This window comes from Triticum urartu, chromosome 2 (assembly GCF_003073215.2).
Source record: "Triticum urartu cultivar G1812 chromosome 2, Tu2.1, whole genome shotgun sequence".
Classification (NCBI taxonomy): Eukaryota; Viridiplantae; Streptophyta; class Magnoliopsida; order Poales; family Poaceae; genus Triticum; species Triticum urartu.
The window spans coordinates 19,652,869-19,656,816 of NC_053023.1; positions in this window are offsets into that span (position 1 = coordinate 19,652,869).

The following is a 3,948-nucleotide window of genomic DNA, read 5'->3' on the forward strand; positions in this document are numbered from 1 at the left end:
TTGCTTTCTTCATGACTTATACATGTTCCTATGACTATGAGATTATGTAACTCCCGTGTGCCGGAGGAACACTTTGTGTGCTACCAAACGTCAGAACGTAACTGGGTGATTATAAAGGTGCTCTACAGGTGTCTCCAAAGGTACATGTTGGGTTAACGTATTTTGAGATTAGGATTTGTCACTCCGATCATCGGAGAGGTATCTCTGGGCCCTCTCGGTAATGCACATCACTTAAGCCTTGCAAGCATTGCAACTAATGAGTTAGTTGCAGGATGATGTATTACGGAACGAGTAAAGAGACTTGCCGGTAACGAGATTGAACTAGGTATTGGATACCGACGATCGAATCTCGGGCAAGTAACATACCGATGACAAAGGGAACAACGTATGTTGTTATGCGGTCTGACCGATAAAAGATCTTCGTAGAATATGTAAGAACCAATATGGGCATCCAGGTCCCGCTATTGGTTATTGACCGGAGACATGTCTCGGTCATGTCTACATTGTTCTCGAACCCGTAGGGTCCGCACGCTTAAGGTTTCGATGATAGTTATATTATGAGTTTATGCGTTTTGATGTACCGAAGGTTGTCCGGAGTCCCGGATGTGATCACGGACATGACGAGGAGTCTCGAAATGGTCGAGACATAAAGATTGATATATTGGAAGCCTATGTTTGGATATCGGAAGTGTTCCGGGTGAAATCAGGATTTTACCGGAGTACCGGGAGGTTACCGGAACCCCTCGGGAGATATATGGGCCTTAGTGGGCCTTAGTGGAAGAGAGGAGAGGTAGCCAGAGATGGGCCGCGCGCCCCTCCCCTCCCTTGGTCCGAATAGGACAAGGAGATGGGGCCGGCCCCACTTCCTCCTCTCTCTCCTCCCTTGGTCCGAATAGGACAAGGAGAGGGGTACGTAGATCACACTCTCCCCTCTCGTTGCTATACATCACCATGATCTTGCGTGTGCGTAGGAATTTTTTTGAAATTACTACGTTCCCCAACAGTGGCATCCGAGCCTAGGTTTTATGTGTTGATGTTATATGCACGAGTAGAACACAAGTGAGTTGTGGGCGATATAAGTCATACTGCTTACCAGCATGTCATACTTTTGTTCGGCGGTATTGTTGGACGAAGCGGCCCGGACCAACATTACGCGTACGCTTACGCGAGACCGGTTCTCCCGACGTGCTTTGCACATAGGTGGCTTGCGGGTGACAGTTTCTCCAACTTTAGTTAAACCGAGTGTGGCTATGCCCGGTCCTTGCGAAGGTTAAAACAGCACCAACTTGACAAACTATCGTTGTGGTTTTGATGCGTAGGTAAGATTGGTTCTTGATTAAGCCCGTAGCAGCCACGTAAAACTTGCAACAACAAAGTAGAGGACGTCTAACTTGTTTTTGCAGGGCATGTTGTGATGTGATATGGTCAAGACATGATGCTAAATTTTATTGTATGAGATGATCATGTTTTGTAACCGAGTTATCGGCAACTGGCAGGAGCCATATGGTTGTCGCTTTATTGTATGCAATGCAATCGTGCTGTAATGCTTTACTTTATCACTAAGCGGTAGCGATAGTCGTGGAAGCATAAGATTGGCGAGACGACAACAATGCTACGATGGAGATCAAGGCGTCGCGCCGGTGACGATGGTGATCATGACGGTGCTTCGGAGATGGAGATCACAGGCACAAGATGATGATGGCCATATCATATCACTTATATTGATTGCATGTGATGTTTATCTTTTATGCATCTTATCTTGCTTTCATTGACGGTAGCATTATAAGATGATCTCTCACTGAATTATCAAGAAGTTTTCTCCCTGAGTACGCACCATTGCGAAAGTTCTTCGTGCTGAGACACCACGTGATGATCGGGTGTGATAGGCTCTACGTTCAAATACAATGGGTGCAAAACAGTTGCACATGCGGAATACTCAGGTTATACTTGACGAGCCAAGCATATACAGATATGGCCTCGGAACACAGAGACCGAAAGGTCGAGCGTCAATCATATAGTAGATATGATCAACATAGTGATGTTCACCAATGAAACTACTCCATCTCACGTGATGATCGGACATGGTTTAGTTGATTTGGATCACGTAATCACTTAGAAGATTAGAGGGATGTCTATCTAAGTGGGAGTTCTTAAGTAATATGATTAATTGAACCTAAATTTATCATGAACTTAGTACCTAATAGTATCTTGCTTATGTATGTTTGATTGTAGATAGATGGCCTGTGCTGTTGTTCCATTGAATTTTAATGCGTTCCTTGAGAAAGCAAAGTTGAAAGATGATGGTAGCAATTACACGGACTGGGTCCGTAACTTGAGGATTATCCTCATTGCTGCACAGAAGAATTACGTCCTGGAAGCACCGCTGGGTGCCAGGCCTGCTGCTGGAGCAACACCAGATGTTATGAACGTCTGGCAGAGCAAAGCTGATGACTACTCGATAGTTCAATGTGCCATGATTTACGGCTTAGAACCGGGACTTCAACGACGTTTTGAACGTCATGGGGCATATGACATGTTCCAGGAGTTGAAGTTAATACTTCAAGCAAATGCCCGGATTGAGAGATATGAAGTCTCCAATAAGTTCTATAGCTGCAAGATGGAGGAGAACAGTTCTGTCAGTGAGCATATACTCAAAATGTCTGGGTATAATAATCACTTGATTCAAATGGGAGTTAATCTTCCAGATGATTGCGTCATTGACATAATTCTCCAATCACTGCCACCAAGCTACAAGAGCTTCGTGATGAACTATAATATGCAAGGGATGAATACGACTATTCCCGAGCTCTTCGCAATGCTGAAAGCTGCGGAGGTAGAAATCAAGAAGGAGCATCAAGTGTTGATGGTCAACAAGACCACTAGTTTCAAGAAAAAGGGCAAAGGGAAGAAGAAGGGGAACTTCAAGAAGAACAGCAAGCAAGTTGCTGCTCAAGAGAAGAAACCCAAGTCTGGACCTAAGCCTGAAACTGAGTGCTTCTACTGCAAGCAGACTGGTCACTGGAAGCGGAACTGCCCCAAGTATTTGGCGGATAAGATGGATGGCAAGGTGAACAAAGGTATATGTGATATACATGTTATTGATGTGTACCTTACTAATGCTCGTAGTAGCACTTGGGTATTTGATACTGGTTCTGTTGCTAATATTTGCAACTCGAAACAGGGACTACGGATTAAGCGAAGATTGGCTAAGGACGAGGTGACGATGCGCGTGGGAAACGGTTCCAAAGTCGATGTGATCGCAGTCGGCACGCTACCTCTACATCTACCTTCGAGATTAATATTAGACCTGAATAATTGTTATTTGGTGCCAGCGTTAAGCATGAACATTATATCTAGATCTTATTTGATGCAAGACGGTTATTCATTTAAATAAGAGAATAATGGTTGTTCTATTTATATGAGTAATATCTTTTATGGTCATGCACCTTTGAAGAGTGGTCTATTCTTAATGAATCTCGATAGTAGTGACACACATATTCATAATGTTGAAGCCAAAAGACACAGAGTTGATAATGATGGTGCAACTTATTTGTGGCACTGCCGTTTAGGTCATATCGGTGTAAAGCGCATGAAGAAACTCCATACTGATGGACTTTTGGAACCACTTGATTATGAATCACTTGGTACTTGCGAACCGTGCCTCATGGGCAAGATGACTAAAACACCATTCTCCGGTACTATGGAGAGAGCAACAGATTTGTTGGAAATCATACATACAGATGTATGTGGTCCGATGAATATTGAGGCTCGTGACGGATATCGTTATTTTCTCACATTCACAGATGACTTAAGCAGATATGGGTATATCTACTTAATGAAACATAAGTCTGAAACATTTGAAAAGTTCAAAGAATTTCAGAGTGAAGTTGAAAATCATCGTAACAAGAAAATAAAGTTTCTACGATCTGATCGTGGAGGAGAATATTT